This window comes from Cibotium barometz, chromosome 58 (genome assembly GCF_041138505.1).
Source record: "Cibotium barometz isolate CiBa-2024 chromosome 58, ASM4113850v1, whole genome shotgun sequence".
In the NCBI taxonomy this organism is placed as follows: Eukaryota; Viridiplantae; Streptophyta; class Polypodiopsida; order Cyatheales; family Cibotiaceae; genus Cibotium; species Cibotium barometz.
Window position 1 is genome coordinate 16,294,824 of NC_141103.1, and position 15,437 is coordinate 16,310,260.

Genomic DNA, 15,437 nt, shown 5'->3' on the forward strand with positions numbered 1-15,437 from the left:
CATGTCTTGTGAAAAAATTTGCATTTTTCTCAAGGAGAGTGACTCACACTCAAGCAGCAACACGAGGAGGTACTTTTCCACTGGACACACAAATCCTTGCTTGCTTAGTCCTGTCAGCCATTGCAAATGGATAGCCCATTGCAATGCAGTCCAGTGTAAAAACCTTGAGATCATGCATTAACTATGACTGGATTTTTCCTAAGAGTCTCAGTAACTGAAAGGGCTAGTGCTTATGCATTGCTTCCACAGATTAGGCATTCCACCACCTTTCATGCATTTGAGTGACATTTTTGTGGTGTATGACAGAAACTCAGAAAAGTACCTTTATTGGGATGTGTGTGTGAAAGAGAAATATATTAATGTCTACTAAAGATCCCATGGGTCTATGAGACCAAAAAGTGTTGTAAAAGTTCCAAGTGTAGATTGAGTGATTGAGAGAGAGAGAGAGAGAGAGAGAGAGAGAGAGAGAGAGATTCCAAGTGTAGATTGAATGATATTAACATAGAGAGAGAGAGAGAGAGAGAGAGAGAGAGAGAGAGAGAGAGAGATTTGAATTCACTTGAGTTGAAAACAGTTTCTCAGAAAGGAATGTAATTATTAAAAAACTTTACATGACATTATTTTCACTGTCAAGAGGTGTTACAGAAACAAAGTCATGGATTTACATAAAATAATCATTCAAATGAAATTTCTCTAGTCATATTGAGTCATTTTTATTAGATTGACTCAAAAGGGAAAGCAAGAAGGTATAGGGTGGTGTTATTTAAGTGCATATTGCACAACTATAGAAGGAAATGATTAGGGTACATGTTGGTACAAATGAGGTTGTGAGTGGGCGAGTGGCATTGGCAACAATTATTGGGAGTTTGATCAAAAAGGGGGGAGGGAAAATGTTGATGCTCTTCATTAACTTGTCATGCATGCTCTCAAACTCACCTTTACCACTACACTAACACGTGTTTGACAAATCTCCCCCTATGCAAGCGATATACATCTAGTGTGTTTGCGTAGTGTACTTCCAAATTTCACCACCTTTAAAGAAAAAGTTGTCATGCATGCCTTCTCAACCTTGCAATGCCTTGATAGTAATGAGTTCATGCTCCAAGTAAGCCAATTTGCATGTGTATGCAACGGAGACAAAGGCTCCGCTTATGGCCCTTTCCTAAGAAAGGTCATGTAACTTCTTACCCAACTAATGAAGTGTCAAGGAGCATTGAGAAGTGTTGTGTAATTGCTTCATTTAAGTGACCAATACAACCTCCTCTTTCTCTCACCCTCGTGACAACACACATTCTTTTGTGAAATTGACATTGGAGTATTTTTGGTCAAATTCTCAACTCCTTGCTCATTGGATTTTCACCCCTAAGAGAGAGAAAAGAAGATATATTAACATCTTCAAAAGATTGAAAGGGATTGTGAGACCAATATTAACATCTTCAAAAGATTGAAAGGGATTGTGAGACCAAAATGATGTATACATAGTGTTGATGAATCTCGTCCATGGATGACAACGAAAAAGCAATAGTAAACTAGAAGTGAAAGCTAGGATCTAAGACTTTGTGATTATACAAGATGAAAAATCAAGATCCAACTATGCCATGTATAGGGTACCATAAGTGATGGGATATGGGAGAGCTAGATAAAAGCAATCAATCAACCATGTATGTTGGGCAAGGGCCTATCTAGGATGTCCATCATGGGTTAAACAAGAAGGCTAGAGATGTTGATAGCTTGCTGAGGATGAGACCGATTGATGGCAGGTTAGGAACTCTTGAATCTGGGTCTGATGAGCTAGGGGTGGTTGGGGTTCGATAGGACGAGGGCATCTAGCTCTCTGGATGTGTGTACGCAACTTGATGCGACTTGCGCAAGGGGGTAGTGTGGTATAGGCTCTCGTATCCACCACTGTAGTGGGCTATGGTGCCTCCCTATCCACCCTGTAGGTTGGAAAAAATTGATGATGGTAAGTTGAGGAGGAGTGTTGGGCGCGAGGCTCTCTGAGTAGTGACTTTGAATTAGCTCTAGTAAGAAGAGTCCAAGGTACTCTATGATCCAGGAAGCCCTCTCTGAATAGACTTTGAAATCTCTCTCTCATCTCATAGCAAGTTGGACATTGGCAAACATTTTGCTCCTTTGACTCAACCCTAGTCTGACTAAGTCTACATGTCTTGTTCTCTCTGGGTATTCTCTTAGCTTTGAGAGTCTCATCCTCATTCTATGAGATGATACCCTAAGTTGGCCAATGGCTATCCTCATAGCATGAGACATGAAGACATCGACATAACCTGGTCTTTGTATGAAACTATCTGATGTGAATCTCAAGAAATGATCTCTGTAGTTGTGCACCTTGGTAAAGAATGGGCCTATTGGTGTGATCCATGTGCTATGTGTGTGTAGCCCTAGTAAATCATATCGGTTCAATTGATTCCTGTCCTCATGTGTTAGCCTAATGTATGGGGAATCTGGATCATACTGAATTGGAGGAAACCGGTCCATCTGTAGTCCATGTGCTTGTAACCAAGTGAGTATTGTGCCTTACCACCAGGATGAATGCTCTCCTTTGGTTGCTATCTGTTGTGATGATTGTGGTGCAAGTTAGGGGAGTTGAAGTGGATCCATCTCGCTCACCCTTTGTTTATAAGTGATTGTCTAGAACAAGGTCTCGGTTAGCATAGGAGTGGCAACAAACTCTGCTTGGAATGGTTTGTTGTGTATCCTCCGTGATAACATCATGATCTGATGATGCTCTATGCATTGCCAATCTGTTGGGGATAAATCTGGTGTCCAGAAGGGATCTGCATACAGAAGGGCTGGGGTGACGAGGGTTTCAAAAGGCCAGCCCTTTGTCCTTGGCTCTTGAAAACGCACTTGGAAGCACAGCCTCTCCGATATGTCCTCTAGTGAGTCTATCCTTTGTTTCATAAGCCTCTAATTTGTTTGATAAAGTTTGCATCCATGGCATCATTCACTTTACTTTTCAATTTCTCATCTATTGATCACATTAACGCATTTGTTGTTTTTTTTTCTTGGAATTATCCTGCACTAGATTAAGTCATTCAAGAGTGATCACCATCAGGTGCAGGGTGGTATGGTGGGCATTTATAGTGTCCTGTAGCTATCTTCTCCAGTTGTTTGCAAAGCCTCGTACTCTTTCCACTATGGACACACACAATCCCTACTTAGCCCCTTGCATTGAAAGCAATGTCAAAAACTTAAGGTCAATTGTCATATAGGTTTGCTTGATAATGCAGCCACTATGGCTTGATTTGTGATAGGAGTCTTAGGGACTGAAAGGGCTATCTGCATTACATGACCTTTCATATACGGTGCATGGCACATGAACTTGGAAAATGATCTTCATGTTTGTGTGTGTAGCCGACCTTCATATGTGTGTGTGTGTGTGTAGCTGGCTGGCTGCATGGATGCATTCATAGCTAACCCCTCCCCCTCACTCCTCAAAAGGGGTAATAGAGTGTGTTTTTTAGCTCCACCCAAAAATGAAAATAAAATTAGATGCTTTCTATTTTATCAATATCCTAAGGTTCATGTAAATGTTTCTATTCGACGAGGAGACAATTTTGCAATCATCATTTTGAGCTACATGTCGAAGAAGGAAAAAAAACTTTCTTTCTTTCTTTCTTCTTTTATTGTAGGAGCTTACCTCCATCCCTCTAATCTTATTGCAAGCCATGCCCCACTTTAGGCATCATAAGGGTATGAAAAGTTTTACCCTTCAAAAGAGAAGCTTAATTTCATAAAGTCCTTTAGTATTTCTTCTTAAATCATCTCTCAAATTTGTGGTCACCTCCAAAGCAATATTAGAGGCATTGTACCCATACTCTTTGAATTATTCATGGGCCCTACATAGCTCACAATGTCAAGAAGGGGATTATGTACAGTTTCATAAGGTCCTTTCGTTCAAGTCAAAAGCTTACCTTAGCCTTGTTGCGGCATGAGTCATTGGGCCTTGTCTTTGAGCCACAAATGTAACTTCCCGATGTGGCTGCACCTGGTTGTCGCACCGGAATGCTCCTTGTTGATGGGTTGAAGGAAGAGCTCTCTTCGCCTAGATGAAGGCAATCGTGATGGTTCTCTATCACAAAAGGCGAGGAAAAGAGGGAGCATACAAGTAGAAAACCTACAAACAATCCTATCTAGCATGCATTCTCATCAAGCGAGTAAGATTCATTAGCATACATGCAAGCAAGAAGAGGGAGGAGAAGATCTCACAAGTATTCTATTGCAAGAGAATGATTGTGCATTGCTTATTATAAAAAATGACTTATATACAACTGACTAATTTTCCCACTAGGCTGATCAAACTTAAAAATGGTTTGGCCTCTATTTCTAGTCTTAAGCAAGTATATATACAAAGTCCTTAGACTTTCCTTATTGACATTCAGCACAAAAAGACGATAAGGCTACTTTATATGTTCCAGTGCCGTCTTACAAAACATAAGTGTCCATTCGAGTGGGTGGAATGGAAAAGAGCCTCACAATAGGTGGGGTGGTAAAACCCTACGGAGTGGTTAACATATCCTTCTTCTCCCAATGGTGACCGCGTTCTCCCAATGGTGACCGCGTTCTCACGTCAGAGGTGAAGCTGTTTTGCCAGATTAGAAGGTGTAGATGGTTCAGGATTCACCATGAAGTTGGCATGCGAGATTAAATGGTATGATTAGGGACCAATTCGCAGAGCAAGGCATATTGGTGAGAAGCTTTGGGTAGTCTTGATGGTAGACAACTTGTTGAGGTGGTATGAAAGTTATAGGCGATGTGGAAGTTCTTTATGTGTGAGACCTCCTTCTATTGGAAATGGTTGGGACCCTTTAAAATTAGGTAGTTGGAAGAAGTCTACACCTTATGATTGGCAGAATGAACACTAGGACCACCATGGAATGATTTGCAGGGGTAGATGGTGATCCAGATCTTCTTGGCAGTACATGATATTATACTCCACGCTTATAGCATGAGGCCTAGATTTTGGGATTTTTCATGGTGTTGAATTAAAGTTGAAGCAATGGTTCCATGCATTGAAGCTCTTTGGAGATATAGGTCATACCATGGGCAAGGCTTGTGCCCTTGCCATGGTTCCCCCATCCAGAGATGTGCTTCAAGGGTTGGCATTGACAAGGTTATTTGTAGGTGCATGGGTTGCTTGTAGTGAAAATGTAGGTGACATGCATGGGCAATGGGCAGAAGGTGTGCCCCTTTGTGTGTACTTCTCTAACACATGAAGATTTCTTCAACTCAAATGCTTTCTTTGACTCTCTTGCATGCATGGGAAATGGAAGGAAGGTGTGCCCCTGTGCGTGTACTTCTCTAACTTAAAGTTTTCTCTAGCTCAACTATTTCCTTTAACTCTCTTTCTTGCTTCTCCAACATTTTCTTGACATCCCTTTTCTTGACATTTTCTTGACATCCCTTTTCTTGGGATGTGAAGATCATTATATTGTTGATGCATGTTAGTTGGCCTTTTCCATGGCATCAATGGAGGCGGAGGATTTGGCCTTAGTGAGAATTGGGGATAGAGGGGCAATGTGGAGCAATGGGTGGTGGGGCCGAAGAAGAGGCCACGGAAGGTTCCTGTTGATTTGAGGAAGGTCGAGAGACGATGGGTTGTACCATGGGTTAGGCTTGCACCTGCCATGATCTCCTCATCTAAAAACGTACCTGGTGGTGGATGTTGATAATGAGGCTTAATGTAGGTGCTTGATATATCAATGCCTATTGATGTGTACTAGATCCATAGCCTGTGTGTGTATTGTAGGTGTTGTGCATGGGTATTGGACAAGAGGTGGACCCATGTAGAAGCTCCTTTTAGTGAAAAATCTAACACATCGCTTTCTTTGACACTTAGTTATTTGCTTTCTTTGACTGTTACACATGGTTTAAGATAGGGAATTGAGTGTTGATGCGTAGTGATGATGGTAGATAAGGTGGGTGTGAATGAGGTTTGATTCTCCATGATAATGGAAGAATTTAGGATACCTAGTATGGCATGTACTTATCTTTAGGAACTATTTTTGATGGGGTTGCAACTTCTGACCTCGTAATGTTTGAAGGTTCTAACGGTTCTGACAAATTAGGAGATTCTTTGTTTATTAGGATTCAAGATCCAATCGGAGAATACATGTAGTTTCTTCGTGGGTCCAATTCTCAGGGATAAACCGCACGTTGGTTAAACTGCGATTGTTGCTGGATGGATTGCCAAATAATATGGCCAAATAGATCTGAGCATTGCTTGAGCCTCTTTTTGAAAATTTGGTGGCTACTCGGACGGTTTTCTCGCAGCATGATGATCATGACAAAAAGGAGTAAAGCATGACAGAGATTGCATGACTTTTGGGTGAAATTTTCGATTGTTGAACAATGTTGACCGTAGCATGCAACCTCTAGGGCATCTCTACCTTGCTTGATTTTAGCATGGTTGGAGGAATTTTTACGCCTTGGTGGGAGATGTGGAGCCCAATTAATTCTTGGGCTTTTCTTGGCTTTGTTTGTGTTTCGGCTCTTCTTCCCGTTCTCTTCTTGAGGGAGTTTTTTATGCTCGCTCCTCTTCCCGTTCTCTTCTTGGGGGAGTTTTTCATGCTCGCTCTTTGGCGCCTTGTTTCTCTCTCTTTCTCTTCTTTTTTCTTTCTCTTTTGTTCTCTCTCTTTCTTTATTCTCTTTATAAAAAATAAAAAAAATAAGTTTTTTTGACATGTGGAAAGTGACCCTACATCGCCACGTGCTATTTTTTTTTCCAAACTTCTTTTGGGAAGTTTTTTGGGTGATGATGTGGCAATTGTGAGCCTGCATTGCCACTTGTGAGAGCCTACATTACCATTTGGCCTTGATTTTCTATTTTGGGTGATGATGTGGCGGCACAAGTGGGCTTGTCACCGCACATGGCACTCTATTTTTTATGTACATTTTTTAAAAAGGTGTGTGTGTGTGTGTGTGTGTACGTGGATTAATTTTGTCCAAAGGAAGGGGTGTTTTAGAAATTTAAGGGGAGGAAATATAAAGAAAGAGGGGAGGGGGGTTTGGTTTCTAGAGGGGGGATGTGTGTGTATGCATGCGTGCATGTATGTGCATGATGATGTGTGCACATAAGTACATGTGCATGCTTTTAATTTTTGGTCATTTTTAGTTTTGTTTTGTATTTCAAGTCTTAATCATTCATGGGTATATTTGGTTTGGTTTCTAGAGGGGGGATGTGTGTGTATGCATATGTGCATGATGATGTGTGCACATAAGTACATGTGCATGCTTTTAATTTTTGGTCATTTTTAGTTTTGTTTTGTATTTCAAGTCTTAATCATTCATGGGTATATTTGTATGTCTAATTAATAGGAAGTGCTATGTAACATATGTCTAATTAATAAGTGCTATGTAACATATGTACAACGACTCTTTAAGGTTTCAACTTACCATGGTGGTTTCACCACCATGGCACTGAGTGAAGGTCGCGGAGAGTTTCTTATTCATCCATGACAAAAGCCTTGACGTTATTGTCCATGGCTTTGCTGGTGCGCTTGATTGAGCTTTATCTGTTTTGTTGGAGAGTTGGTGTTATGACATGTCACATTAGAGGTGTTGTGGGGTCGTGTTGTTCTTTTTGAGCCTTGGAGTTGCTCATCTCAATGGTGTCACAAAATTGTGCGCATGGCTTTCTTTGGGTATGGCATCAATGGGTGGCTCTTCTTTGATGGGAACAAGGATGAATAAAACCATTGCACAAGGTATTGTCTCTTGCTACATATACAGACTCCTTTGATTTCTCCGTAGGCGGAGCTGGCACATGAGTCGAGGTGGTGTTGACACATCAGTTGAGGTGGAACAACTACTTGCCATTCCTGCTTAAGCTTTGGGGTTGGCATCAGAGGTATGTCTTTTGGTCTCCCAAGTGTGGAGTTTGTTGGCATGGTTGTAGAGGCTTGTGGTATTAGTTTTCTTAACTTTGGAACCCAAATGTAGGGGTTCCCTTCGTAGAAGCTTGTGCTTCTAGGCAGCTTGGTTGCGATCCAACGGAATGTAAGCTAAACCAAGGTTGGCACCTGACTCTATTTGGCTTTGGAGATTGTGGTGCGGATATTGGGACCCAAATGGAAAGTTTTTTTGTTGTTGAAGCTGTGAGCTTCTTATATCTTGACGGGGATCTCAGGGATCCAACGGGGCTTCGAGGTTGGGTAAAGCTACTTTGCATGGGGTTCCTGCTCTAATAGATCTCTGCTCATGGTTAAGCTTCTAGATTTGCTAGTAGGTCTTTGCTTAGACATCGTACTTTCCTTGGTTGGCCAGGGTACTCTTAGGTACCCACTCCTTCTTGGTGATCTTTGTGAAAGGTTGATGAGGTTGAGGTTGAGTTGAGGTTTAGGGGGTGGTTTGCCATCGGCGATGTTTTGGATCTCCATAATAGTTTGAGGTCGGGGGTGGTGACACGGGCGAGGCGACGGGAGTGTTGAGTGTTAGGAGTTTCATGAGGTGATAGCTTATAAGTGGAGGATGAGGCTTGGGATGTTGATAGGTGTAGGATGCCCCTCATCCACTAAGGTTACGGTAACCATTCCATGGGGAAGCTAGAGTGTTGTTGTGGTTCTTTTCTACCGAATTGACTACACAATCAGTTGTGGGCTGCAATTCATCCCCTCCTAAGGATGATGCTCTCAAGATGTAGGTTTAGTTCCAATACAGTTGTCGACAACTTCAAGACAAAGCAACACTAAGACATTAAATGTTATTGATTACATAGTTAGAGATTTTGGCTAAAGAAGATTAGGTGTAGAAATGGATTAGAGTCAACATCTTAGCATGCTAAAAATGTAAGAAAGACATTAACACTAATGATAATGCTAATGACAAAAAGGAAGCAAAGTGATAAGGCAAGGGATTTGATCCATTAGATAGAGTGCCTTTTTATAGGATTGAGTACATCTCCATTAGCTATTAATCATGATCCATGTAGATGACTCTGCCGGTCCTCTCTAGGAAACTTGAGGACTACCGACACAAACACTAGGGTTGGGGAAAAGGGAGCGTGGATCCTCTCAGGGAAGTATACTTGCCAAGGATGAGTTGACCTCACTGGCTAAACATGCAAGACCTATGCTCTACACAGTCTATCGTGCTCTCCGACCACCACCTACTAGCACCACAATATCCCTACAGGCCTCTCACTCACTCACACCATACACCATAGTAACCACTCACGCACCTCGCTCACGCAGAGAGATGAACAAAACACCACAAGAGCGCAACACTGTATACCAAAATGTAGACAAGAATGATACAAGAGAGACTGTGCTCCAACACAGAGAATGTCATACATCAGAGAATGTGCTCTCAGCCAAATGTGCTAGAGTGAATGTGACACGAGAGAATCTCCTCTGTGAGAATGTGCTACAATGAATGTCCTACAAGAGAGTGTCTTCGTCCATCTGTGTGTCCGAGAGAGTGTTCCCCTTGTCTCCTCCTTGGGTGTCCTCCTCCTCGAAGTCCCAACCCTCATCATGTAGTGTAGAGGGAAGATCTTCCATCGGGAAAGGAAGATGGTGCTCAAGAGGATCTTGAAGAAGATCTCATCATCCCTCAAGAAAGGGAGAGGGGTGTTGCCTCCATGAGTGCCATTGGAGTTGGCCATGCACGTCGGAGATGTCGAAGGGCATCGGTGGTTGGAGCGTTCGGAGGGCACCAGCGATAATGGTGGTCGGAGCCATCTCGGAGGGCACCGATAGTTGGAGATGTTGAAGGGCATTGGGGTGACGACGATCAGAGGTGGTGATGGCGGTCAAAGGGCATTGGCGGTGTGACGGCGGTCAGAGGGCATTGGCGGTGTGACGGCGGTCAGAGGGCACCAGCGATAATGGTGGTCGGAGCCATCTCGGAGGGCACCGATAGTTGGAGATGTTGAAGGGCATTGGGGTGACGACGATCAGAGGTGGTGATGGCGGTCAGAGGGCATTGGCGGTGTGACGGCGGTCAGCGCGGCATCGACCGGGGACGGCGGTCGAGGTGGTAACGGTGGTAGGAGGGCATCGACTCTATCAGAGCCGTTGGAGGGCACCAGTGTGATTGGAGTGGTTGGAGCACACTGGTGGCCGGAGTGGTCGGAGATGCTGGAGGTGTGGTGGTGGGAAGCTTTTGGGGGAGTGTGGAGGACCTGGCTTCCCATCCATAGGTTGCCCACTACTACTCAATTCACCTTCCCGGTGAATGGCATAGACAAAACAAAAAAAATAGGTGGTTCTCTGGCAAGCTAGCCTCCGGGAAAAACATCCGACGCAAGAAGGCTCCTAGGCATACCTCATACAATGATCCTTCCATACAAACCTTCTGGAGAGATACAGAATAAATGAAAATGATTCAACTAGGCTCCTGGGCAACTTCATCTAGCAAGCGAGCTATGGAAAAATGATCAAACTGTGAGCTCCTGGGCACTTCATCCAACAAGTTATTTTTAAGAGCTCCTGGGCACGTCATCCAACAAGTTATTCCTAAGAGCTCCTGGCCACTTCATCCAACAAGCCATCCTCACTACATGTATTGCCACTGTCGTCCCCTCACTGTCGTCCCCTAGGCAAAGCATCCGATAGGAAGGTTAACACTAACAAAAGCACAAAACCAATCTAAACAATAATCACTGGCCACTTCATCCGGGCAACACTTTCGGCAGGAAGTCCAGGTATACAAAGATACAAAATGAAACCTCGCCATGGCCAATACATAAAAGATTCCATCTTATTGACAGAAGAAGATCCACTTCTCCCAAGCTTCAGTAGCATGTGCCAAGCAGCTTCCAACGGAATGTTTGCTTCAGGGTCAAGAAGACTGCTCATAAACTGTCAAGGAGATGGCCATACCAAGGGCTCTGCGCAGTCAAAGAGGAGAGCTGTACATGCACATGGTGTGTTATGGTATTGCATAGCGTTGAAGAAAGGACCGTGTCCTAGAGATTTTCTCGACAACCTATCAGCACCCATGCCCAAAAGCTCTTTAACACATTCTGATGATCCTCCACGTGCTGCAAAATGAAATGATATGCTTCCAAAACCACAGTTGCTTCCACTAGATCTTGTAGGCATTGCACACATGAGAGACCCCTTACTTGAAAGCAAGCAGACTACTGTAGAATGGCTAGACTGGCCTGCCAAGTGTAGAGGTGTAGCTTCACATGTTTGTGCTACTGTGGGCATTTGGACAACATCCAAAACTCGTTAAACACAATCAAGGTGGCCTCTCTTTGCTGCATAATGGAGGCATGTCCTCCCATTGGGAGCATCAAACAACACGAGGATATCAGCTCCCCAAGCCACAAGCCGCTCAATGCAAAATACCCTTCCATTTTTACAAGCACGCGTACGAGGCATCTGTTTATGATGATTCATTGTAGACACACCCTTCTCCAACAGCAGCAAAAGTACCTCAGATTGGCCATGTGAGGCAGCATAATGCAAAGGTCAGAGGTGGCGGTTGCAAAAGAGGGTGCCGATGGGGAGTGACAAATCGGGGGGCCGGAGAGGAAGAGAGGGGGGTGGTGACTGCGCACAAGGAAAGGGAGACGGAGACCCGATACCTGGCACTTAGAGTGAGTTGAGAGATCCACCACCCTTGGTCAGCCACATCTTCCAAAGTGCAGTGATTGAGGGGTCTGAACTCTACACAGATCTTCTAATCTTGTTGGTCTTCTTTTTTGGAATCACCACTATAGGTGACCACCACTTGGAGTGCTCAGTGGGAAAGATGATACCCGCCTCTTCCATCTTGTCAGCTCTTTCTTCAACACTTCTGAATAGTTGGGATCCATGTGGTAGATGCCCTTGCTAATAACTGGCCGACTGCCTTCTTTTAGTAGTGGAATGCTGTGAGTGCAAATGGCTAGATCTATCTTTGGGAGATCCTTGTAGGTCCATGTAAACACATCTTGGTGATCTCTGAAAAAGTTGGTGATTCTTTGAAGAGTGGAAGGGTACTCCCAGACCCAAGCTGCCACCACTAAGATGGGGCATGGCTCCTCTGATGTGCCCAGGTTTAGGTCTCTCACCTCCTTGTGGGTAAGTGGTGGGGTGGAAGAGGAGCGGTGCCGAGTGCTGCTTGATGGAGAGATAAGGGGTCATGGGCTAGGGTGATGTCTAGAGGGAAGTCACCAATACGTTCCTTCGTTTAGCCAGCGGGTATCTCTTCTACTGGCAAGACTTCCTCCCTAGTCTTGATGTGCTCTGCCCGCCGCTCCTTGCGAATGTGTCTAGGAGGGGTTATAAATGCCTTTGATGACTCCTCTTAAGAGACCTTCTTGCGAGTTTGTCTCAAGAAAACTCCGGTTCCCCTAGACCTATGACTTCTAACTCTTCCTGTTGAGACACTATTGCAGAGGAGGAGGCCAAAGTGAGCAAAGATTCTGTCAAATCAAATACTACTGCTTCTTTTGAGAGCTCTTCTTCTTGGGACACCTCTTGAATGGGGTCTGGGTCCCAACTCCACTATGTCCACCATATTGCAGTGGAACCCCTCATATGAATTTAACCAATTCCATAGAGGTTCTGTCGCCTCTCCCTCTGAGCCGAATAGATCCCAGGTCTCATCCACGTGTAATCCTTGCCATTCCTCCTGCTCTTCCTTGTCACTGGGTCCTTCCTCCCGAACGAATGGGAATCATGTCATGTAGGGCAGTGCCCCAGGACAAGATCACTGCCCTCTCTGGGTTAGGGATATGCAAGTTGTCCCGACCCCAATCATGGATCACTTGAGCTGGCCTCAACCAAGGCCTTCCACAATGAGCAAGTTGTAGGCCTCAACCAAGGCCTTCCAATGAGCAAGTTGTAGGCCTCAACCAAGGCCTTCCAACCAAGGCCTTCCAATGAGCAAGTTGTAGGCCTCTTGAGCTGGCCTCAACCAAGGCCTTCCAATGAGCAAGTTGTAGGCCTCTTGAGCTGGTGGTAGGTCTAACACCACAAAAGTCATTTTGCATACTAATCCCTCAAAACTAATCGAAACTTAGTCCCACGGGCATCACTTCTCTTTGGTTTGCCACTCGGATGGTGAAGGGAGCTGGCTTAGTAATTCGGAGACCCAAGACTTTTCTAGTAGCTTTAGGCATGATGTTAACACTAGAACCACCATCCACAATGGCCCCTGTAATTTGAGTTTCTCCCATGGAGACTGCCACCCTTGGGCTTCGGTGATCGGCCACTCCTGAGACAGTGAGTCATACCCTTGCTTGCTACCTCCTGAGCCATTGCCCACTACTACTAGATGTGGCTTCACGCCTAGTTGCCCTTCGGATCCATCCAATGCTGGACCAAGCCTATCAGTTGCTCTCCTATTTCTTGGCTCAAACCACATAATTGAGAAAGGGTGAATTCCACCTTTGCTCCTGCCAACTTTTCCTCCCAACTTTAATGACTAACCTTGGGTTGGGTAGACTTCTCATTCGTCTTTGAAGGTGTGGTGGTTCGAGGAATGACCAAGGTAGGCGCCGCTTCCTTCTCCATGGGTGGTGTTTAAATGAATTTCTCCACGGCCTCCTTATAAGCTTGGTCCACAATGGATGGATAGACTACACCATCAGGGAGAGGAGTCAGTGATTTGGGGCTCCTTGGGACCAAGTTACGGCCACCACTATTGGAGTGCCAGTGGGAGGTGGAACCATTGCCATGATTGGAGTGCCAATAGTGGGAGGTGGCACCACAACTTCCACCATGTTAAACAGTGGGGTTCTAGGACAATCCTGGGTGTAGTGGTCTTGACTCTTCGGGCAATGGAGGCTTGGGGGGGCGAGCCCTTTGGTATAGTGCATTGAGCTTGCATGTGGTTAATTCTAGACATGTAGTGGAATCAGATATACCTTTCTTCTCATCAACTTGAAACTTGACTCTTCCACATTGTCCATGATGCTAAAGTGTTAATGCAGGTCTACTAGGCTCCAATGCTTGCTTGCTGCCACTCGCTCAATCCATCCATTTTGCATCATCACAACTACCTCAATAGGCATAATTTCTTCTTCTAAGGCTTGAAGTGGGATCCATGTCCCGTGCCTTTGCATCCATCTTTGGTAGTGTAGACGCATGTACAAAATAAAGCATGCCTTCAAGAACCTGAAAGACACTATAGAATCTACTACATTGCACTTGTACACATCACCTTGATGTGACCCCTCATTAACCTCCCACCCAACCCTCTCCTAGTAATCCTTGAATGAGGTCAGACCGTACCTCCTTACAAATATACATTGTTTTTGTTTAGTGCATTGGCATGGAATTGAACATGTGCACAAAAACATGTAAGGGGACAAAACCAATTTAGCCCTACTGACCTAGATGCCTTTGAAAACTTGAGTGATGTCTTGATATCACTTACCATCTTAAACTTTAAGCATAAGATGGTCCAAGCATCAGGTTTGGGCCATTTGGGATCGTTAAGAGGGGGGTTGGGGATCTCTTCTAGCTTGCCAAATAAACCTAGTTTTTTATCTACAAAATATGAGAAAAGAAAAAGATATTGTTCTGTACAAGATCAGTTGGGCTTTGAGATACAAACATTGCCTCTCCAATGGTGGATGCATGCATAACATAGAAAACTCCAGTGAGGCTTTGGAGTGGTTGTTCCTCAACATAATTAGAGGAGAAAATATCTGCAGACATAAGAAAATGGAGAATCATAAGAAAATTTGAAACAAAAAATCCAATATTAGCATGTTGTTAAAGCTGTGTTTATGTTACATTGACAATTTGAAGGAAACCTTGGTCGTTGGCCTTGAATGTATAGGTCTCCAAGGGTATACACATGTTGCACTATGGTAGCCAGTCCTTCCTTCTTAGTATGCTTGAAGCAGTGTAGCCGCCCCTTCTAACAATGATGTAGCATATTCCCCAGTTGACGCACTCGAATGTATAAGTCTCCAAGGGTATACACATGTTGCACTATGGTAGCTAGTCCTTCCTTCTTAGTATGCTTGAAGCCGTGTAGCCGCCCCTTCCAACAATGATGTAGCATATTCCCCAGAGTTGACGCACTCGATGTGGTTCCTTAGAGCTTGGCTACATGTAGACCCAAGCCCCAACCCTAAATCTGGAGACCAAACTCCATTCTCATCTCTTGTGTTATGCAGCACAAGCTCTTCCACCTTCTCCCTAGGTCTTCTCACATTACTGGAAGAGGCCATGGTGGTAAGGAAAGAGAAGAAGGGAAAAGAAAAGCTTGTTTTACAACAGAGGAGTGGAGAGGAGAGAAAGTTCAGGGTTTTCAATGCAGCAATGGAAAGCTTAAAAGAGGGTTAGAGTTTGAGAATAGGCTTCCTGAACCTAGAGTAGACAAAAGAGGGATAGAGTTTTTGCAGCAATGGAGAGGGAGAAAGCTTGAGAGAGAGAGAGAGGGAGATTGAGAGGGAGGGAGCTTGAGAAGAAGGAAGAGCTTGAGAGGGATGGAGTTTATGCAGCAATGGAGAGCTTAGAAAAGGA